This window comes from Hypanus sabinus, chromosome X1 (genome assembly GCF_030144855.1).
Source record: "Hypanus sabinus isolate sHypSab1 chromosome X1, sHypSab1.hap1, whole genome shotgun sequence".
In the NCBI taxonomy this organism is placed as follows: Eukaryota; Metazoa; Chordata; class Chondrichthyes; order Myliobatiformes; family Dasyatidae; genus Hypanus; species Hypanus sabinus.
The window spans coordinates 21680930-21705509 of NC_082738.1; positions in this window are offsets into that span (position 1 = coordinate 21680930).

The window sequence follows — 24580 nt, forward strand, 5'->3', positions numbered from 1 at the left end:
TCAAAATGTTTTTGTTGCATGCAGAAATGTAATTTTGTTTTCTCTGCAGGAGTTCATCAATTTCATAAATGCAACACATTATAGTTTGTTTATACATAGCATAAAGGCAAAACAAAACGTTGTATGCAGTGTTATTTCATTTTACATGTCAAACGGGTTTTGCGGCTCCCAGTGTTTTCTTTTCTGTGGGAAACGGGTCCAAGTGGCTCTTTCAGTGGTAAAGGTTGCTGACCCCTGCCCTAAGCCTATGTCCTCTAGTTAGTGAATCCCTTTTCCAGAAAAAAATACTGTGCATTCACCTTGTCTACTGTATGTTGTTGAGTGCCGTCGACTCGTCTATGGAGTACACTGCGGATAGTGTAGTGGTCCATAGGATTTTTGTCGCAAGATATGGAAGTAGATGCCAGGCCTGTCCTCCACACAGATACTGCTGCTGCCCAGACCAGGACCCAGCCGGATTCAAACTCAGGACCTACCTCGAAGCCCTGTGCTGATGTCACACCACCACCAGCCAGCTCATCTACTGTACACCCTTCAAGATTTTATACACCTTTATAGGTCATCCCTCAGTCCCTATACTCCAGTGAATAAAGTCACACTCTACACTATTCTCCCTATAACTCAAGCCCTTGAGTGCTGGCAATATTCTCCTTTTTATTCATTTATTAGATGTGGGTATCACCAGTTAAGCCAGCATTTATTGCACATCCCTAGTTGCCCTTGAGAAGGCCCTTCTAAGTCTTCTTTTCACACTTTCCTGCTTAATAACATCTTTCCTATAACAGAATGACCAAAGCTCTACACAATACTCCAGGTATGACCTCACCAATGCCTTGTACAACTGCATCACAACATCCCAAATCCTGTATTCAATGCCCTGACTGAAGGCCAGATACCTTCTTCATCACCCTGTGTACCTGTGATGCCACTTTCAGAGAACTATGTAGCTGTATTCCTAGCTCCATCTGTTCTACAACGCTCACCAGGTGTTACCATTCACTGTGAAGCCCATACTCTGGTTTGACTTTCCAAAATGCAGCACCTTGCACTTACTGGATTAAACATCATTTTCCATTTCTTGGCCCACTTACCTCACAGATCGAAATCCCCTCTGATTTTTGATAACCTTCTTACAACACATTTGGCCTATCACATTCATGTTGTGTTCCAAGGGGCTAATCTCATTCCTTAAAACTACAAGACCTAGGAGCAGAATTGGGCCATTCAATCTATTGAATCTGCTTTGCCTTTATATCATGACTGATTTATTTTCCCTCTCAACCCATTCTCCTGCCTTCTTCCCACAACCTTTGACACCTTTACTAATTCCCCCTCTCCTTATTTCCCTGTACCTGTGCGATTTATTCCCTCTCGTATACTCACCATCTCACTTTTAATTCTTTTTGACATTAGCCTACATTGAGGGGTAATTTACAGTCAACAGTTAACCTACTGGAAAACATCCCAGAAGGGTCATTCTCAGAACAGATGAGTCACAGAAACTGAGTGAATAAAATGACTTCCTTAAAGAAAGCAGAAAGCAAGGAGGTATCATTTAGATAGCTGTGGAAGTCTGTGGGCTTTTAACTTGTCACTAACCCACCACTGTGATTGAGACAGCAAAATCAAAAAAAAAAGTGAAGAGAAGAGAAAAGGTGGACCATGTGAAAGTGAAGTTAGGCTGGAAATTGAGAGCTAAGTTGATGAACTTCTGCACAGGAGCAGGAAAGCAGCATCGATACAGTCATGAATGTTCCAGAAAAAGTGAATGCACCCAGGGTGGACTATATCAGGCACTTTACCATGTATCCCACAAGGAGATCAATAGGAGTACCCACTGCTATGATTTTGATTCGGAGAAAGTGAGTAGAGTTTAAGGAGTTGAACAATTTCTGCTTTAACATCCATCACTTTGCACAATCTAAAGTGTAACAAGTGGAACCTCCATTGTTCCAAGTTATGCTTATCTAATACACCACGTCACTCCTTCCAGGTTAACCAACTTGTCACTTGCTCTTCTTTTAACTTAATGAACTACATTTGGTATTCATGATATGGCTTCCTCTACATTCAAAACACGTAAAACAGATAGGGCAATCCTTCTGCAGAACAAACCCTTCAGTTAGCAAATTTGATCTTCAAATACCAATTTTCCTGTCACCTTAATGAGCTGTTCCGCTCCTACTCTGCAATCCCTGTCTTTGGCCTCATGCATTGTTCCAACAAAAATCCAATGTAAACTCATGGAACAACATTTCATCTTCTGCGACTCTACAGCCCAAACTTGAATTCAACAACTTCAGATAAACAGCCTGACCAGTTTGGGCATATCTGGTATAAGAGTGGGAATGTTGAGCTGTTAAAAGATTGCCAACCTGTTTCTGTCTCCACAGACACTGTCTAAAGTTTTGAGTTTTATCCAGCATTTTTCACTTTTATTTCAGGTTTTCAACATCTGCAGTTCTTTTATTATTTTTGATTCCTGTTGTCTTGTTACTAATTCTTCAAAGACAGATATGCTTCAATGCTTACACATATTGCTATAAATTCTTCCTCATTAAGTACAACAACTCACATATTAATGTTCAGACAGCGAACTGCCCCGTTTTTATTTCAGGCATTAATTTTCATTGTGGAATCGAGGGCATTGTCTATTTATGGTGCTATGTCAACTTCAAAACACTTCAACACATGAGTCAGAAGGTTGTGGTTTAAGCAGCATTCTTATATTTGCATGTATTTTAAGCTGACACATCTGTATAGTAATGGAATGCTGTGTTGTTGATAGGCTTGTTCCACAAGTGAAACATTAAACAACAAACTATTTGCTCATTCAAATGGAGACAAAAATTCAGCAGCGTCATTTGAAGGGCAGAAATTCTCCCGACACCCTCGGTCAATATCCTTCCTTCACCAACACCAACAGAATACAATTAAAATTCAAAGTAATCAGACCACAAACAAGAGAAAATCTGCAGATGCTGGAAATTCAAGCAACACACACAAATTGCTGGGGGATCTCCGCAAGCCAGGCAGCATCTATGAAAAAATGTACAGTTGACGTTTCGGGCTGAGACCCCTAAAAATTCAAAGTAAATTTATTATCAAAGCACATATATGTCACTACATACAACCCTGAGATTAATTTTCTTGTGGGTAGACTCAATAAATCCATAATAGAATAATAACCTTAATAGAATCAATGAAAGACTGCACCAACTTGGGCGTTCAACCCGAGTGCAAAAGACAACAAACTGTGCAGATACAAAAAGAAAGAAATAATAATAATAAATATTGAGAATATGAGATGAAGAGTCCTTGAAAATGAATCCATGGGTTTCAGAACAGTTCAGTGATGGGGCAAGTGAAGTTGAGTGAAGTTATTTGCTTCAGTTCAAGAGCCTGAAGTTTGAGGGGTAATAACTGTTTCTGAACCTGGTGGTGTGGGTCCTGGGGCTCCTGTACCTTCTTCCAGGTGGCAGCAGTGAGAAGAGAGCATGACCTGGATGGTGAGGATTCCTGATGATAGATGCTGCTTTCCTGCAACAGCGCTCAATGGTGGGGAGGCCTTTACCCATGATGGACTGGGCTGTAGCCATTACTTTTTGTAGGTTTTTCCATTTAAGGGCACTGGTGTTTCCATACCAGGACATGATGCAACCAGTCAATATACTCTCTTCTACACATATACAGAAGTTTGCCAAAGTTTTAGACATCATGTCGAATCTTCGCAAACTCTGAAGGAAGTAAAGGCACTGCTGTGCTTTCTTCGTAATTGCACTTATGAGCTGGGCCCAGGACAGGTCCTCTGAAATAATGACACTGAGGAATTTAAATTTGCTGACCCCCTCCACCTCTGATCCTCCACTGAGGACTGCCTCATGGACCTTTGATTTCCTCCTCCTGAACTCAATAATCAGCTCTTTGGCTTTGCTGACATTGAGTAAGAGGTTGTTGTTGTGGCACCCCTCAGCCAAATTTTCAATCTTCCTTCTATAAGCTGATTCATCACCACCTTTGATTCAGCCAGCAACAGTGGTGTCATCAGCAAACTTGAATATGGCATTAGAGATGTGCTCAGCTTCAGAATCATGTGTAAAGCGAATAGAGCAGGGGTCTAAACACACAGGCTTGTGCTGCACCTGTGCTGGTGGAGATTGTGGAGGAGATGTTGTTGCCAATTTAAACTGAGTGGAGTCTGCAAGTGAGGACATCAAGGATCCAATTGCACAAGGAGGTATTGAGGCCAAGGTCTTGAAGCTTATTGATTAGCTCTGAGGGGATGGTAGTATTGAATGCCGAGCTGCAGTCGATGAAGAGCATCCTGATGTATGCATCTTCACTGTCCACATGTTCCAGGGTTGAGTGAAGAGCCAATGAGATAGCATCTGCTGTGACCTGTTGCTCTGGTGGGCCAATTGGAGTGGATCCAAGTCACTTTACAGGCAGGAATTGATATGCTTCATCACTAACCTCTCAAAGAACTTCATCACAGTGGATGTAAGTGCTACTGGAGGATAGTCATTGAGGCATGTTCTTCTTGGGCACCAGTATAATTGAAGCCTCCTTGAAGCAGATGGATATCTCAGACTACTGAAGTGAGAGGTTAAAGATCTCAGTGAATACACCAGCCAGTTGATCAGCGCAGGTTTTTAGTATCTGGCCAAGTACACCATCTGGGCCAGATACTTACCATGGGTTCACCCTTCTGAAGGTTGCTTGCATGTCGGCCTCAGAGACAGAAATCACACGATCATCAGAGGCTGTGGGAGTTCATGACAGCTCCTCCATGTTTCGACAGTCAAAGTGAGCATAAAAGCCCTTGAGCTCATTTGGAAGTGAAGCCCTGTTGTTGCCTTTATTGCTTGATTTTACTTTATAAGTGGAAAAAGCATCCAAGCCCTGCCACAACTGTCAAGCATTCTTTGTTGATTCAACATTAGTCCAGAATTACCACTTCACCCATGAGATGGCTTTTCGGAAATCATACCTGGACCTCAAGTAATTTTCTTGGTCACCAGCTTTGAATGCTACTGACTTGGCCCCCAGCAGACTGCAGATTTCATGGGTCTTCCAGAGCTTCTGGATGGGGAAGACATTAACTGATTTTGTGGGGACACGCTCATCTACAACTGCTTTAATAAAGCCTTTGACAACCATGGTGTATTCAGTCAGATCCACAGATGAGTCCTCGAACACGGCCCAGTCCACCAACTCGAAACAATCCTGTAGCCACTCCTCTGCCTCCCATGACCACCCCTTCATTGTCTTGATCTCCGGAGTTTTGCTCTTCAGCCTCTGCCTGAATGCGGGTAGGAGAAGGGCAGCCAAGTGATCAGATTTCCCGAAATGCTGTCTGGGCACGGAACGGAAGGTATTTCTTATCTTAGTATAACAGTAGTAATGATGGTAAATAGGTAAGGATTTCTTCAAACAAGCCTGATTGAGATCCCCAGTTAACCAAATATACTGTATATAACCTTGCTGCTGTGTGTGAAAGTGATGCGATGAGCAGCTACTGTAAGTCAGCAACACCTTTTCTGTCCTTTTTATGAGAAGTTATTAAAATGCATATCTTACTTTACATAGAGATGCAAGAGACCGCAGGTGTCTGAACCTGTAACAATACACTGCTGCTGGAGGCACGCGTGGATCAGGCAGCATCCATGGAGGAAAATGGACAGTCAATGTTTCTGGTCAAAACCCTTTGTCTGGACTAGGGAGGATGATGCTGATGCGGGTGACTACCGACCTCTTAAAGCTATTCATCATTGTTAATGTTAGAGCTACTGGTCAGTAATTATTGAAACAGGACATTTTACTTCTCTTGGAACGATGGAAGCTTCCTTGAAGCAGACGGCAACACTAGACTGTTGGAGCGTGAGGTTAAAGATATCAGCAAAGACAGTGGCTGGATGATTGGCACACAAATTCAGAACCCACCCAAGGTCTCCATCTAGTCCGGCCACTTTCTGAAAGTTCACCTTTTTCAAAGTACACCTGACTTCAGCTTTTGTTTTTATTCAGTTGCTTTTTATCATCTGATAGTTCAGCAAACTTATTGCATTTGTTTATTGCACTTTTTAACACAGTTAAACAATGAGTATGTGTTAACAAGGCCGATACCAATCTGTAAAGATTAGAATATGTGATATTCTAAACATAAAGGGAGAAGCTCAAGTGTGTGACAAGATTATTGAAAATTAATCAGAATCAGAATCAGGTTTAATGTCACTGGCAGCAGCAGTACATTGCAATACATAATAACAGAAAAATATATAAATAGTTACATTAAATAAGTAGTGCAAAAATAAAAATAAAAAAGTAGGGAGGTAGTGTTCATGGGTTCAATGTTAGTTGCAGAGGGGGAGAAGCTGTTCCTGAATTGTTGAGTGTATGCTTTCAGTTTCCGAAGCACATCTCACACTTTTATAGTTTGGTGATTGCTTCATTCGGAAAGTTAAGACCTGCTAATAATAAAAGGTGATTTCTTTCTCCAGCGTCAATACCTAGTTGAATATTGTACTGTTTATTTCAGTGTCTCTAGTCTGCTGTAACACTGGCAGTTGTTTTCTCTTGTAAATTTACAATGGTGGGAGATGAGATGGAGCAAATGAAGAATTGCCAGATTTATACTTTTTCTCTTTCTTCTACCCTCCTGAGGGGCTGTGTGCATACATCTACTGATGCCTCTGGACACATCATCAGTGGGGAAATAAAGCTAATCGTAGAACATAGAAATCTACAGCACATTACAGGCCCATCAGCCCACAATGTTGTGCCGACCATTTAACCTACTCTAGAAACTACCTAGAATTTCCCTACCGCATAGCCCTCTATTTTTCTAACCTATCTAATCATATTTTTGGAAAGAAAAGATAATAATTTCTTGACATGCTATGATAATGAGCTTTTAGAGAAAGATGCAACAGTGTTCCATTAGTGAACAATAAATAGATCAATTATGAACAGGGATCATACTTCTTCAGCCTCCACAACCTCCAATCCTATAACTGTTGGAAATCTCTGCATTGATTAAAGCCATCCTCTTCAGGATTCCCACTATTTACTGATCTACCATTGACATCAATTCCTTTAGCCCTACATTCTGGAATTCTCTCTATAATCTACATCACCATTCCCAGTTTTAATGAAAGGCCTTTGAACTGAAGCATTATGTCTGTGTGTGCCTCTCCACAGACGCTGCCTGCCCTGCTGAAGGTTTCCAACACTTTATTTTTAATTCTCCCTCCTTTATGGCACTGCTTAAAAGTTACTCCTTTGACACATTTTGAAATCACTTCAGCTGTTGAAACTGTAGCAGTGTCAGAAATTGCAATGGAGGAATTCAAACAGGCAGTTTGGGGAAAAGATAGGCAAGAACTTAGAAGACTAAAAACATTCGAGGAGCCTGAACAGGAAAGGTACTTCCATGGCTTCTGTTCTGTCCCTAACCTTGACTCCACTGACCTTGAAAACTATCATCTCATCTCCACCTTCCATTCTCCCTCCAAAATCCTTCAGTTTTGTACTCCTAAGCTGATGACCAGAGTCATTTTTTTAGAATCCCTCGACTGGGGTTCTGCCTCTGCCAGTTTCAACATGTCAAAAACAGATCTCAGGGTCACTAATTACACCGTAGATGATTGTGGCAAAGATAACTTAGCTTCCTTGTCCTTTTCAGTCCATCTACAGGCTTTAGGATATTTGAACTCCAACATTTTTCCTGTTTGCTGAGTTCATTCAGATTGCACTTACCTGGTGCCACACAGACATTGCTAGGTCTAGCCTGAGAATGGCTTCCTTTCCAGCATCAGAATCAAGCTTATTATCACTGACAAATGGCATGGAATCTGTTGCTATGTGACAGCAGTACATAATAATAACAACTACTGGAAGTTACAAAAAGGAGTATAAGAAGTAAATAAGTAGTGGAAAAAGAAAGCAAAATGGTGAGGTGTTTCACGGACTGTTCAGAAATCTGATGCGAAGGGGTATTAAAGAAGCAAATAGACAATTTGGACAGTGGCAGATTCAAGAGAGGTTGGAGAAGTTAATTTGAGAATAGATATGGAAACTGACACTATTTTCTGATCATGTTCTTAAGAGGGGGCACATACTATGGAAGATAAAAGGGTGCAAAAGATTGGATTTTGAGGAATACTAGAAATAATGTTGTGGACGGATGCAGAGGGTTATATACTCAGCCAGCTCCATCATGAGCACTTGCTTTCCCACCATCAAGATGGAGTCCTGTCGCAGGCAAAGAGCATCCATCAGCAGGGGCACCCTCTATCCAGGCCAGGCTCTATTCTCGCCGCTGCCATCAGGAAGGAGGTACAGGAGCCTCAGGACCCACACCACCAGGTTCAGGAACAGTTATTACCCCTCAACTATCAGGCTTTTGAACCAACCGACACAACCGATTGACAAACAATGCAATAGCCACTGCTTTACATGCCATCCTTACAAATCTGGAGAAGAAGGATCCAAGCTCGACAGGAAGCTCAGAGACCTCGGCCTTCACCTTGCCTTGTGCAGCTGGATCCTGGACTTCCTGTCAGATCGCCAGCAGGTGGTAAGAGTGGGCTCTCTCACCTCCACCTATCAATACCGAAGCCCCTCTGGGCTGTGTACTGATCCCTTCCTTTACTCCCTGTATACCCATGACTGTGTCACCACCCACAGCTCCAATCTGCTAATTGAGTTTGCCGACAACACTACATTGATTTGCTGAATCTCAAACAATAACGAGATGGCCTACAGGGAAAAAGTCATCTCTCTGACACAGTGGTGTCAAGAAAACAACCCCTCCCTCAATGTCACAAAAACAAAGGAGCTGGTTGTGGATTACAGGAGGAATGGAGACGGGCTAACCCCAATTGACATCAATGGATCTGGGGTTGAGAGGGTAAACAGCTTTAAGTTCCTCGGTATCCATATTACCTAAGGCCTCACGTGGTCTGTACACACCAGCTGAGGAAGTTTGGTATTGGTCCCCAAATCCTAAGAACTTTCTACAGGGGCACAATTGAGAGCATCCTGACTGGCTTCATCATTGCCTGGTATGGGAACTGTACCTCCCTTAATTGCAGGATTCTGCAGAGAGCGGTACGGACAGCCCAGCACATCTGTAGCTGTGATTCAGGACATTTACAAGGACAGGTGTGTTAAAAGGGCCCATAGGATTATTGGGGACCCGAGTCTATTCCAGCTGCTACAATCTATTCCAGCTGCTACCATCTGGGAAACAGTACCATAGCATAAAAGCCAAGACCAACAGGCTCCGGGACAGCTTCTTCCACCAGGCTGATGAACACACACTGATTTGAGTGTGTTACTCTATATTACACTGACTGTTCTATTTTTTATAAATTAAAAAGATTGCACATTGCACATTTAGACAGAGATGTAACATAAAGATTTTTACTCCTCATGTATGTGAAGGATGTAAGAAATAAAGTCAATTCAATCAAAGGGGATAACTTCACTCAACTTCACTTGCCCATCACTGAAATGTTCCCAAAAACTATGGACTCATTTTTCAGGACTCTTCATCTCATGCTCTTTATATCTATTGTTTATCTATTTGTTACTTTTATCTCTTTCCTTTTTGTATTTGCACAGTTTGCTGTCTTTTGCATATTGGCCGTTTGTCCATCCCGTTGGGGTTGGTCTTTCATTGATTCTTCTATTGTGCTTCTTTGTACTTACTGTGAACATCTGCAAGAAAACAAATCACAGAGTTTTATATGATGACATATACTACCTATCATTCTATATATGTACTTTGATAATAAACTTACTTTGATCTTTGAATCTGTTTTCCATTCTTCCTCAGATGAATTTTCAAATTTCCTCAAATTGTTTAAATAGGATTAAGTACTTCCAGCATTATATTTATTAATGATCCCCAGTAGGGGGAAACATAAGCAAACCTTAATAAGAAGGGTGACATTGAAAGTGAAGGTAAAATTATTGTGGCAGATTGTAGATGGAATAATTCAGCGACAGGAGAAAGGGGAGAAAGGAAAGAAGGAATTTTGAGGGTGATGTTTAGAGAGACGTAGGAAAACAATAAAATAGTTTTCAAATAATTAAATATTTTTCTTGTCAGACATTCCTGATGAAGGAAATCAGGAATGTCCAATATGACGATCAATTATTACATTTCAAGTTAACGGTAATCATGAAATGCAGAAAATGCAAGAAATTGTCAGCAGGAATGAAAAAGAAGACTGGGTTTCCAATGAAGGTGATCCATTTGTTAGCCAACTCTTACCCTTCTAGAATACCAACTTTATAATCTCTACTTTACACCATCTAGCCCTCCAGCCTCCTAACTATAACCACCCAAACCAATTGCATGACTGACAACATTGCCAATCTCTTACAACTTCACCAGCCCACCCTGACAACTTGGAGTGTCATTTTAAAAGTCACAATATCTCAAGGGTGCAACTTCTAGACTAGTTCTCCATGAAGGAGTGTCTCAGTTCCAAAAAAAGAGAACAGAAACATAATTTTAAAGATCATTAAGAAACACACAGTAATTTTCCAGCTTTGTTGTTTTTCTTTTTTCAGAAAAATCACAATTTTCACCCGATCCCTAACTACATCCTGTCTGGTTGCAAAATCTCTTCAGCTTCAAATTCAAGGCTGGAGTTTCTCAACATGACTTGCAGTTTTACCTTAATTATGTTCTATCAAAATAAAAATTTAACTTTAAAACAACTGGTGCATTTCTAAATCACTCGCATGAAAAAAATAACTCTTTTCGTAGGAATAAGTGCCTATTAGAAATATGGGTAAAATGCAATATGTCAACTGCTTCTTTTGTGCAGATATATTTCTTTAAGATTGTTTAAAATAGTGAACAAGAAAGAAAATGATGGATTTTTAAGTTTTAAAAGACATTTTAGTTTGAAGGCATCTTACTCATTGTTTAAAGGGAAGCCTCGATGTACCATCATTTTGTTTAAATTTAAATAATATTGCAGTTTTGCCAAGTATATTCCAAAGAGATATAAAAAAAATCTAGGCTAAATATGAAATGAACTGTGTAACAGAAAATCTCTGCAATTTTGTATAAAACAGTAAATTGTTTAAAATAATTTAAAGAAAGCCTGCAAAATGTTACAGTGACAACACTTATAGGTGCATGGATAAGAAAGGTTCACAGAGATATGGGCCAAATGCAGGCAAATGGGATGAGCTGAGGCAGGCACCTTGGTCAGTATGGAGGTGTTGGACTGAAGACCCTGGTTCTGTGCTGTATTATTCTATGACACCTTCTAAAAATAACTACATGCAACATCAACCATATTTCATGCAATATAGATTATTCTTCTCAGACAACACTTTGGGTCAAAGATAACTTGCTTCTACAACAGCTTCGTAGGTCCTGAGAAGGGCAATGTGGGACCTAAACATTCTGCTGTAGACAAGGAAGGTGAAGTTTGAGGGAGGTGTGCAGCTTGTGATGCACTTTTTCTGCCATTCACACTAGGATTCTGTGCTCCTGCTGCATGGACTAGAGGTGCCATTCCAAATGCTTCTCCTCCATGTCAAGGATTAATGGGATGAAGATTCCCATGCGTTGATGTTCCATGTTTGGAGGGAGGCTTTGAGAACATCACTGAAACATATTTTCTATCCTCCTTGTAATCTCATGCTGGCGGTTTGATTAAAGTTCAGGAATCTGGTGGTGGATATGCAAATCGCAGGGCATGCCCATTGGAGACAGCTGATTGAGGCCTTAGAGCAATTAAAGTTTCAATGCTTGAAATCTTTGTAGAGACAACATCAGCATTTCTTCAAGTGCATCAAGATGCCTACTTCATACTGAAATGTGGGGATCACTGCTGCTCAGAAATCCACATGCTCTGTGTTAGCTTTAAGATCTTGATTAATACAACTAGTCTGCCTGAACATAAGTCTGTACTTGTAATTATCTCACCTTTATATTTGCATAAACTTGATTAACTTTGTGGACAAAATATGCCAGTAATTGAAGTGAACAGTGCTAGGAAGAATAATTTTGAAAAAAAATTAGTTTATTGTTGTCGCTTGTACTGAGGGTCAGTGGAGAAACGGTTTTACATGCTATCCATACAGATCAGTTCATCACTTCATTTACAGTTACAGAGAAAGCACTCATGGGAAAGGCTTTGGGAGTAAACCCTGAGGACAAATCCAGAGCTGGAGTCCCTAAGGCAGTCTGATGTTGCCTTCATCCTTGTTCTGGCAACTCCTGTTACGACACTGATGCCAAGTTGTATGGGTCCTAATGCCCTTCCCTTGGACAACATCGGTGTTGTGGAGAGGGGAGACTTGCTACATGGGCAACTGCCAATCTCCCATACAAACTTGCCCAGGCCTGCGCCCTGGAAACAATCCAGGCGCAGATCCATGGTCCCACGAGACTAATGGATGCCACCACAGAGAAAGTGCAGTGCAAGGCGACTATAACCATATAACCATATAACAATTACAGCACAGAAATAGGCCACCTCGGCCCTTCTAGTCCGTGCCGTCGCTTACACTCACCTAGTCCCACTGGCCCGCACTCAGCCCATAACCCTCCATTCCTTTCCTATCCATATACCTATCCAATTTTACTTTAAATGACAATACCAAACCTGCCTCTACCACTTCTACTGGAAGCTCGTTCCACACAGTTACCACTCTGAGTAAAGAAATTCTCCCTCGAGTTACCCTTAAACTTTTGCCCCCAACTCTCAAATCATGTCCTCTTGTTTGAATCTCCCCTACTCTCAGTGGAAAAAGCCTATCCACGTCAACTCGATCTATCCCCCTCATTATTTTAAATACCTCTATCAAGTCCCCCCTCAACCTTCAACGCTCCAAAGAATAAAGACCTAACTTGTTCAACCTTTCTCTGTAACTTGGGTGCTGAAACCCAGGTAACATTCTAGTAAATCTTCTCTGTACTCTCTCTAATTTGTTGACATCTTTCCTATAATTCGGTGACCAGAACTGTACACAATAAGTTGCAAACCTCCAATGAAGTAGGCTATGAGGTCAAGAGTTCATCTTACCACACTAGGGGACTGTTCAGCAGGATAGGATCTTCCCTTTAGCCTGGTAGTACCTGCTTTCATGCTTTTGCATCTTCCACCTGATGGAGGGGCGGAAAAGAGAGAATGTTTGGCGTGGAGGGATCTTTGATAAAGCACTTCCAATTCTATTGGAAAATTCAATGCAATACACCAACAAAGGCTGCTTTACTCGAGTAAACAAAGGACTACCTTTCTTGCCCACTGCACATTCTCCTCACTGCAGTCAATTTCACAGGGAATTTTGCCATCAATATGAACTGGTAGCTCATCTCACTGGACATATAAATATACAATCCTTACAGCAGAAAAGGGGGCTGGACTCATATGCAGACCCAGAGGTGTCATTCCATTATATACCCTTCTATAGCCTTGTGCTTATTTAAATTGACATCCTATTTTTAACAGTTATAATCCTTTCTAACATTTCCTCGTTAATGATGGCAAATGAAAATCAGCTCTGTTTTAATAATGCTGATAATTTATTGACTTTTTTTGTTATTGTTCTTTTCAATCTGAAAATTCATTATTCTATATCTTCCCCATCCCCTGCCCTACATGACATTATAGCACACCTGTGCACACTTATTCTTGACCCTCGCCAATTTTACACGTGCACTCTAATAAGCATTCTATCAGGATGACAGTTCGGCATGGCAATTGCTCTACCCATGGCCAGTGGCCAGTGCTATCATGTTTGCTGTTGTGTGCTGGGGCAGCAGGCTGAGGGTAGCAGACACCCACAGAATCAACAAACTCATTCGTAAGGCCAGTGATGTTGTGAGGGTAGAACTGGTCTCTCTACGGTGGTGTCTGAAAAGAGGATGCTGTCCAAGTTGCATGCCATCTTGGACAATGACTCCCATCCACTCCATAATGTACTGGTTAGGCACAGGAGTACATTCAGCCAGAGACTCATTCCACCGAGATGTAACACTGAGCGTCATAGGAAGTCATTCCTGTCTGTGGCCATCAAACTTTACAACTCCTCCCTCAGAGTGACAGAGACACTGAGCCAATAGGCTGGTCCTGGACTTATTTCCACTTGGCATGATTAACATTATTATTTAATTATTTATGGTTTTATATTGCTATATTTCTACACTATTCTTGGTTGGTGCGGCTGTAACAAAACCCAATTTCCCCTTGGGATCAATAAAGTATGTCTGTCTGTCACAAGAAACTGCAGAGAGATGTGGACACAGCTCAACATTTCACAGAAACCAACCTCCCCTCCATGGGCTCTGTCTGCCTTAGGAAAGCAACCAACAAAATCAATAATCCCTCCTACCCTGGTCTTTTCCTCTTCTCCCCCCAAGATACAAAACCTTGAAAACACATAGCACCAAGCTCAAGGACAGCTTCTAACCCATTATTGCAGAAACTTGATTGGAACTGTTGAACGTTAATGATTGATAAATATATGACCTCACAGTCTACCTTGCCATGGCCCTTGTACCTTATTGTCTACCTGAACTGCTCTTTTTGCAATAATTGTAACAGTTTATTCTGCATTCTGTTATTGTTTTTCCTTTGTACTACTTCAATGTACTGATGCTTTCAAATATCTGTATGGATGGCTTGCAAATCTGTGTTGTTCCATGGTCTTGGTACATGTGACAATGTTAAACCAATTTAGCCTAGCTTAAGCATTTAAAATTAATATTTCTGCCACCATGCCACACTGGTTATGACAATAATAAAGTAGTTCCAACTAAAATGCCAGAAGCTACAGAACTAAAACAAAAACAGAACATGAAAATATTCAACATGTCAGCCTGTATCTGTGAAGAAACACAGGTCATCATATCACTGTCCTGTAACATATCTCTCACACTCTCTATACAGGGGCTGCTTGACCTGCAGGGTATTTCCAGCAAACTCTGTTTTAATTAAAATGTTGCAAATGATCAGCACGGTAGCGCAGTGTTTAGCACACTGCTTTACAGTACAGGTGACCCGGGTTCAATTCCCACCGCTGCCTGTAAGGAGTTTGTACGTTCTCCCTGTGACCGCGTGGATTTGCTCCGGTTTCCTCCCACAGTCCAGTTAGTTGGTTAATTGGTCATTATAAAATTGTCTTGAGGTTAGGCTAGGGTTAAATTGAGGGTTGCTAGGTGGCGTGACTCTAAGTGGCCCGACGCCGACCCCCTAGGCCTGAGTCGACGTAGTGACTCAAAGGGCTGGAAGGGACTGTTCCACGCTGTATCTCAATAAATAAATTTTAAATGTCTTATTAAAAAAGATTAGGTGGTACTAATAGCTCCTTCAATTTCTCTCCCTCACAGAGTTGTTTTATGAGCTTTGATCTTACCTGTAGGTACCAGATGAGATCTTCTATGCTGCAAGTAACATATTTCAGTAGCCCCAACCTGGGAACACCATCACCTCCAGATTTTCTCACAAGTCATACTCTCCAAATGGGACAAAAATTGTACTTTCGTCATCACTGGGCTAAAAAATCGTGTATTATTAGTACTGCAGAGCATCTGTGCCACATGCACCATGCAGATCAAGAAGATAGCCCATCTTCAAGGGCAACTACAGACAGATAATAAATGCTAGACTCAGCAGCAATCCCCAAAGAGGGGTAATTTTAACAAAATGAAAAATGTGTCAATGATGTCCCTGAATGTTAATAGTTCATCCTGATTATAAACCAAAGACAACATTTGTATCTTTTTTTGTCAACTTGGCACAGTTAGCAGCATTCCTGCTTGAAGCAGAAGGTTATAGCTTTATTATTCCAATCCAGAATTTAAGCAGACAATCTCAGCTGGTTTAATTAATGAATCGTCTTGTCATGTGTTATTATCTGGGTGCAAAATTCAACTACTGCTCTCTTTATTCTATAGCCCTGTTTGAAGGGGTGAGTACTGTACATCTGATCTTCAGGACAATATACCCCCCCCCCTCCCAACCTTATTCAACATCTCGAAATGAAAGAATTGGTAATATCAGCTTTTTTTCCATGCAAAAACTCCGGATGCCCTTCAAAGTAATTCAATGTATCTGAAGTAATTTGCAACATCATTGAAAGATATGAAAGGAAGCTTTGTGTTGCTGTGATTATATTTTCCAATAATGCAACAAGGTTGGTAGCAATTGGATGACAAACTAGCAAAATTTTCAGTGTATTTGCAAATCTGTTACCAGTTGATCAAGATCTAGTCCTGCAACACAAGATGCTGAATCATGCAAGTAAAACTCAAGTGGTTGATATGATGATATGCCTTGCATTAAACTTTAACCAAGTTTAACTTCACCAAGAACTGAATTAATTTCTCATTCCGCACTTTACCATTTATAAACTTTTAAGTATTGCACCTATACTTAACGTAACAGTTAATATTTGACTAAGTATGTTGAAACATTTCAACATAATATTTATATCAAAAACATGATCACAATTCCATCACTATGCTCTCAATTTGATGAAAAAAATTAAATAATTCAAAGACATTAGGAAAATATTAAAGAAGATGCAGAAAATTAATGGAACCCCATTCAAAATAAAAAATACTGCCTCACGCCTAAGAAAAATATTTTGAACATGGCAACTATTAACTAGCATTGAACTGCATCAGCATTCATACTGGAATGAATTAGCTAACACAAACGTCTATTTGTTCTTACCTTGGCACTCATTCAATGCAGATTTGTTTTCTTCTTATTATTTTTTAATTTCACTCTGCACATTGGCAATCTAAAGCTGGTGCACAATAGCTTCCAAGTAATTTTGTGCAATAGTTTGCAATGAATGACCAATGAAAAAAAGGATGTTGTTCCCTGTTTGTCCTTGTCATATACAGAGGCATGCAAAAGTTTGGGCACCCCTGGTCAAAATTTCTGATACTGTGAATAGTTAAGTGAGTAGAAGATGAACTGACTCCAAAAGTCATAAAGTTAAAGATGAAACATTCTTTTCAACATTTTAAGCAAGATTAGTGCATTATTTTTGTTTTGTACATTTTTAGAGTGAAAAAAAGGAAAGGAGCACCATGCAAAAGTTTGGGCACCCCAAGAGATTTGAGCTCTCAGATAACTTTTACCAAGGTCTCAGACCTTAATTAGCTTGTTAGGGCTATGGCTTGTTCACAGTCATCGTTAGGAAATGCCAGATGATGCAAATTTCAAAGCTTTATAAATACCCTGACTCCTCAAACCTTGTCCCAACAATCAGCAGCCATGGGCTCCTCTAAGCAGCAGCCTAGCAATCTGAAAATTAAAATAAATGATGCTCACAAAGCAGGAGAAGGCTATAAGAAGATAGCAAAGCATTATCAGGTAGCCATTTCCTCAGTTTGTAATGTAATTAAGAAATGGCAGTTAACAGGAATGGTGGAAGTCAAGTTGAGGTCTGGAAGACCAAGAAAATTTTCCGAGAGAACTGCTCCTAGGATTGATAGAAAGGCAAATCAAAACCCCCATTTGATTGCAAAAGACCTTCAGGAAGATTTAGCAGACTCTGGAGTGATGGTGCACTATTCTACTATGCAGTGACACCTGCACAAATATGACCTTCATGGAAGAGTCATCAGAAGAAGACCCTTCCTGCGTCCTCATCACAAAATTCAGCGTCAGAAGTTTGCAAAGGAACATCTAAACAAGGCTGATCTCCTGGACTAGTTTTCAATAGCCTGGATGGGTCGGAGAGGAATTTTCCAGATTTTTTCTCCTCAATTGGCAAATCGTTTTTTTTTCCAGGTGATCACATGGGTTTGGGTGGGATGAATAATAAAATAAAATGGGCGGCATGGTGCCCTGTTGGTTGGCACTGTTGCCTTGTGGGATTCGGTGAAAACTAGAGTTAAGATTGGATCAGCCATGATCTTGTTGAATGGCGGAGCAGGCTTGAGGGGCCGATTGGCCTACTCCTGCTCCTATCTCTTATGTTCTTATGTTCTTATATGATGCAGTTTGGAAACAAGTCCTGCGGACTGATGAAGTTAAAATAGAACTTTTTGGCCATGATGAGCAAAGGTATGTTTGGAGAGAAAAGGGTGTAGAATTTCATGAAAAGAACACCTCTCCAACTGTTAAGCACGGGGGTGGATCGATCATGCTTTGGGCTTGTGTTGCAGCCAGTGGCACAGGGAACATTTCACTGGTGGGGGAAGTGTGAATTCAATTAAATACCAGCAAATTCTGGAAGCAAACATCACACCATCTGTAAAAAGGCTGAAGATGAAAAGAGGATGGCTTCCACAACAGGGTAATGATCCAAAACATACCTCAAAAGCCACAATGGACTACCTCAAGAGTTGCAAGCTGAAGGTTTTGCCATGGCCCTCCCAGTCCCCCAACCTAAACATCATCGAAAATCTGTGGATAAACCTCAAAAGAGCAGTGCATGCAAGACGGTCCAAGAATCTCACAGAACTAGAAGCCTTTTGCAAGGAAGTATAGGTGAAAATCCCCCAAGCAAGAATTGAAAGACTCTTAGCTGGCTACAGAAAGCATTCACAAGCTGTGATACTTGCCAAAGGGGGTGTTACTAAGTACTGACCATGCAGGGTGCCCAAACTTTGCTTCGGGCCCTTTTCCATTTTTTTATTTTGAAACTGTAAAAGATGGAAATAAAAAAGTAATCTTGCTTAAAATATTAAAGAAATGTGTCATCTTTAACTTCATGCCTTTTGGAAATCAGGTCATCTTTTACTCACTTAGCTATTCACAGTAACAGAAATTTTGACCGGGGTGCCCAAACTTTTGCATACCACTGTATATATAGAAAGAAATTTAAATGTGTGCTCTCAAACCATGAGGGTATTTAGTTTGGTTGTGTCACACATTTCATTGATTTGCTTCCTACACAATACTTATTTTAATTTTAGTTTTCCAAAAACTATATTGCTTCCATTTTAATGAAAAAGCGGGTCTTCTTGTCAGAAGTACTTTGAACTGTGCAGAGTCCAGGAAGGAGCAAAAGGTTTACTTTGTTACAAGCTAGTTTATAGCTGATAGTTTTATAGCCCCACTATCTTTAATCACAGAATAGTGCACAGCATCTAGGTCCACTTCTGAAGAAAGGTTCCAATGAACAGTCAAAAACCTGAAAGGTTAATACTGTTTCATTACACAGAGCCTAGCTGACCACAAGCAATTCCAGCGTTTTTGATTTTAACAGTGATAGATTGCCCCGGAGCTAGACCCCAGTTCTGCAGCTCAAGCCACAATCAATTAACAGCATGCACAGAGAACATGTATACAGCCAAACATGCCAAGAAATTCTGGCAATTTGCCACTCAATTGCTGGCCTTTGCCCACAACAGGTCCAGAAATCCCACAGGAATGCAGAACCTAATTGGCTGGAGGCTCGAAACTGGGATTTTACTGACTATGTTATGTTGGACTCTTATTGAAGTTCAGGATGTGTGCGGCACAACTGGCAGATGTGTTAACTGACACTTTTAATCTCTCCCTCTCCCAGTGTAGAGTGCTCTCCTGCTTCAAAACATCCACCATTGTCCCTGTACCTAAAAGGACAAGGTAACATGCCTGAATGACTGGCGTCCTGACACACTCACCTCAATAATAAGCAAATGCTTTGAGAGGCTGGTCGAGGACTACATCTACAGCTTGCTAGCACCCAAACTGGACCCCATACAATTCGGTTACCGACACACCCGATTGACAGATGATGCAATAGCCACAGCTCTACACCATCCTTACACATCTGGAGAAGAAGGATGCTTATGTGAGAGAGCTGTTCTTGGACCACAGTTCAGCATTCAACACCATAATTCTCCCCAGGCTCGACAAGAAGCTCAGAAACCTCGGCCTTCTCCCTGCCTTGTATAGCTGGATCCTGGACTTCCTGTCAGATTGCTAGCAGATGGTAAGAGTGGGCTCCCTCACCTCTACCCCTCTGAACCTTAAAACAGATGCCCCTCAGGGCAGTGTACTAAGCCCACCTCAGGACTGTGTACTAAGCCCCCTCTTTACTCTCTGTATACCCATGACTGTGTCACCACCCACAGCTCCAATCTGCTAATTAAATTTGCTGATGACACTACACTGATTGGCCGAATATCAAATAATAATGAGGCAGCCTACAGGGAAGAAGTCATCACTCTGACACAGTGGTGTCAAGAAAACAACCTCTCCCTCAATGTCAGAAAAACAAAGGAGCTGGTTGTGGATTACAGGAGGAATGGAGATGGGCTAACCCCTATTGACGTCAATGGATCTGGGGATGAGAGGGTAAACAGCTTTAAGTTCCTCAGCATAAACATCACCGAGGATCTCACGTGATCTGTACACACTAGCTGTGTGGTGACAAAGGCACAACAGCACCTCTTTCACCTCAGATGTTGAGGAAATTTGGTATGGGCCCCCAAATCCTAAGACTTTTCTACAGGGGCACAACTGAGAGCATCCTGACGGGCTGCATCACTCCCTGGTATGGGAACTGTACCTCCCTCAATCTCAGGACTCTGCAGGGAGTGGTGCGGACAGCCCAGCACATCTGTGGATGTGAACTTCCCACTATTCAGGACATTTACAAAGACAGGTGTGTAAAAAGGGCCCGAAGGATCATTGGGGACCCAAGTCACCCCAACCACAAACTATTCCAGCTGCTACCATCCAGGAAGCGGTACCACAGCATAAAAGCCAGTACCAACAGGCTCCAGGACAGCTTCTTCCTCCAGGCTGTCAGACTGACTAACTTATTTGAGTGTATTTCTATGCTATATTGACTATCATGTAGTACATAATATTTATCATAAATTCCTAAATTTCACTGGTACATGAATGGTTTCTGGTCACTTCGTTATTGGAAGAACATGGAAACTTCAGAGAAGGTGCAGAGGAAATTTGCCAGGATGCTGCCTGGATTAGAGAGCATGTCTTATGAGGAGAGTTTGAGTGATCTAGGGTTTACTCTTTGGAGTGAAGGAGGATGAGAGGTGGCTTGATAGAGATGTACAAGATGATAAAAGACATAGATTGAGTGGACATCCAACACTTTTTTCCCCAGGATGCCAACAGTTAATATGAAAAAAAAACATACTTTTAAAGTGATTTTGGAGGAAAGTATGGGGGGGGGGGGGATGTTAGAGGTAGTTTTTATATTCTTCAAATACAGAGGGTGGTAAGTACAATGGATGCACTGCCAGGGGTGATGGTAGAGGCAGATACATTAGGGACATTTAGGAAGCTCTTAGATAGGCATTTGAATGATAGAAAAATGGAGGGCTATGTGTGAGGGAAGGGCAGGGTAGATTTCTATTACATTATTCAATGCCTCATCCTTAGAGTCATACAACATGGAAACAGGCCCTCCTGCCAAACCAAGATTCCCACCTAAGCTGGTCCCATTTCCCTAAATCTGACCTATATCCATCTAAACCAGGAGTTCCCAACCTTTTTTTATTCCATGGTCAGAACCATTAACTGAGGAGTCTGTAGACCCCAGGTTGGGAAAGCTGGTGTAAACCTTTCCAGTCCATGCGCCTGTCCAAGTACCTTCTAAAATATTACTATACCTAAAACATGAGAAAATCCCTCAATTCCCTTTAAAATAGTTCCCTCTCACCTGAAACCTATGCCCTCTACATTTTGATTCCCAACTATGGGAGAGAAAAACTGCATTCATCCTATCTATGCCCCACATGAATATACACACCTCTGTAAGGCATCCCAGTCCACCAGGCCTGGCTAACCTTTCCCTATAACTGAGGCCCTTCAGTCTGAGTAACATTCTTGTAGATCTTCTTTGCCTTCTTTCCAGCTTAATGACATCATTTCCACACCAAAGAGACCAAAACTGTGCATAATACTCCAGGTTTTATACAACTGCAAGATAACATCCCAACTCTAATATTCATACCAGAACACTTTAGGCCAGTAACAAGGGTCTGTATGATCAGCCCAGGTTAGGTACTGGGTGCCTGTGACCAGTGTGACCATGCTAGTGCTTTTGAATTTTAATGTATGACAAAGCTAGGGATGTGGCTCAAAAGGTTTTTAGGTTCTTTAAACCACTTCAAGGCTGGAACCTGTGCTGGCCTGCCCTTGTGTGGTATTATAACCTATTACTGTTACAATTTATTGTGTATTCTGTTTTCCTTTCTAATACCCAAATTGTACTTATATAGGGATTAAATCCGGTTGGTTGGCCAGCAAATGAGTTTTTCCACTATCTTGGTGCACATGATAATGATAAACCAATATCATTATAATCCACCCGATTGAAGATTGGGATGTAACTCCACACTCTAAGGGAGGGGGGGGAGGCAAAGTACAAGAAATTGGGGACGGCACGGTAGTGCAGTGGTTAGCACAATGTTTTACAGTGACCCAGGTTCCATTCCCGCCGCTGTCCTGTGAGGAGTTTGTATGTTCTCCCCCTGACCGTGTGAGTTTCCTCATGGTGCTCTGGTTTCCTCCCAGACTCCAAAGGCATACTGGTTGCAGGTGAATCGGTCATTGGAAACTGTCCCGTGGAGTTAAGTGAGGGGTTGCTGGGCAGTGCAGCTCAAAGGGCCAGAAGGGCCTAATCTGTGTGAGTTCAGTGGTTGGCAAGATGTTAGAGTCCATTATTTAGGATGAGGTTTCAGGATACTTGGAGGCACAAGATAAAATAGGTCAAAGTCTGCATGGTTTTCTTAAGGGGAAATCTTTCTTGAGAAGTCTGTTGGAATTCTTTGGGGAAATAACAAGCAGGATAGACAAGGGAGAGTCAATAGATGTTGTGTACTTGGATTTTCAGAAGGCCTTTGCCACATGAGGCTGCTTAACAAGATAATAACCTATGGTGTTATGGGAAAGCTACTAGCATGGATAGAGGATTGGATGACTGACAGAAGGCAAAGAGTGGCAATAAATAGGGCCCTTTCTGATTGGTTGCCAGTGGTGTTCCACAGGGCTTGGCATTGGGTCTGCTACCTTTCATGTTATATGTTGATACTCTGGTTTGCGAATTTATGTTTTTGTGGATGATACAAATGTAGGCAGAGGGGCAGGTGGAGTTGAGGAAGCAGGGAGTCTGCAGAAGGACTTGGACAGATTAAGAGAATGGGCAAAGAAGTGGAAAATGGAATGCAGTGTAGGAAAGTCAGGCATTTTGGTAGAAGGAATAAAGGCGCAGACTATTTTCGAAGTGAGTAGTGAATTCAGAAAGTGTACTCACAGAGGTTTAGAAGAATGGTGGGGGGAAGAATCTCATTGAAACCTATCTAGATAGAATGGATGTAGAGAGGATATTTCCAATAGTGGCGGAGTCTAGGACCAGAAGGCACAGCCACAGAATACAAGAGCATCCCTTTAGAACAGAGATAAGGAAGAATTTATTTAGCCAGAGGGTGGTGAATCTCTGGAATTCATTGCCACAGGTGGAGACCAAGTCATTGGATATATCTAAAGTGGAGGTTTTTGGGAAAAAGCAGGAAAATGGGATCAAGGGGAGAATCAATCAGCCATGATCAAATGGTTGAGCAGTCTAAATGTGCCAAATGGCCTCATTTGGCTTCAATATCTTCTAGTCTTTTAGATGGCAGGCCAAGTCCAGGTTACTCAATGCTAACTCCCCATTTGTACTTATCTGTTAAATAATCATTCTTCAAATGTTTCCATTCTTTTTCCACAATGTGTGCAATTCTAGTCACGCACATACAGAAAAGAAAAATGCAGAAAACAAGGAAGCTACCAGGACCCAAGGACCAGATTTATCTGAGATGGTTGAAAAGTTTAGGACTTTATTCCCTGGAGTGCAGGAGAATGGGGGGAAGACCTTATAGAGGAATACAATACAGGTGTCCCCCGCTTTATGAATGCTCGCTTTACGCCACTTTGCTTTTACTAAAGACCTACATTAGTAACCTGTTTTTGCATTATAAAGAGGATTTTTGCTTTTACGTAAACTTTTTCCATATAAATTAATGGTTCTTCACTTTACACCATTTCAGCTTAAGAAAGGTTTCACAGGAACACTCTAACTTTGTAAGGGGGGGGCACCTGTATTATGAAGGGATAGATCGGGTAAACGCATACAGGCTTTTCCCTTCTCAAATTAATTGAGATTCGACCTAGAGGTCATAGGTATAGGGTGAAAAGTGAAATATTGAAGGGGAATCCAAACTTCTTCATTTAGAAGGCAGTGCAAGCGCTGCCAACAGAAGTGGTGGATGTGGGTTCAATTTCAATATTCAAGTTTGGATAGGTACACGGATGAGAGCAGAATGGAGGTCTACAGGTAGATGGGACTAGGCAGAAGATCAGGTTAGCATGGAATGAATGGGGGTGAAGTGCCTTTTTCTGTGCTGTGACTCTCTATGGCTCTAACACAAACATTTGCAAGAAGTTCTACAAACACGATAAAAATCTGCAGATGCTGGAAATCCACAGCAACACACACAAAATGCTGGTGGAACCCATCCAGGCAGTACCTATGGAAATGAATAAAGTCGTCCTGATGAAGGGTCTCGGCCAGAAACGTTGACTGTGTATTCATTTCCCCAGTTGCTGCCTGACCCGCTGAGTTCCTCCAACTTTTT